Genomic DNA, 272 nt, shown 5'->3' with positions numbered 1-272 from the left:
CGTGGGGAGGGGGGTTATCAGCAGTCGGTAATTGGGGGGGGCATACCGAGGTTATCGGCGGTCGGTAATTTTTACCTATATTATATAACATTTAATTACATAATTTTTACCAACATATAATTACACAATACCGATAGTACCGACGATCGGTAATTTATTATTGATCTTATATATCAACATTTAATTTTTTACCAATATTTAATTTTTTACCAACATATTTACATAATTTTTACCAGCATATTTACATAATATCAACGATCGGTAATTACCGA

This window comes from Odontomachus brunneus, unplaced genomic scaffold (genome assembly GCF_010583005.1).
Source record: "Odontomachus brunneus isolate Ranch 3 - 2012 unplaced genomic scaffold, Obru_v1 Obru_scaffold_420, whole genome shotgun sequence".
Classification (NCBI taxonomy): domain Eukaryota; kingdom Metazoa; phylum Arthropoda; class Insecta; order Hymenoptera; family Formicidae; genus Odontomachus; species Odontomachus brunneus.
This window is presented reverse-complemented; position numbering follows the sequence as displayed.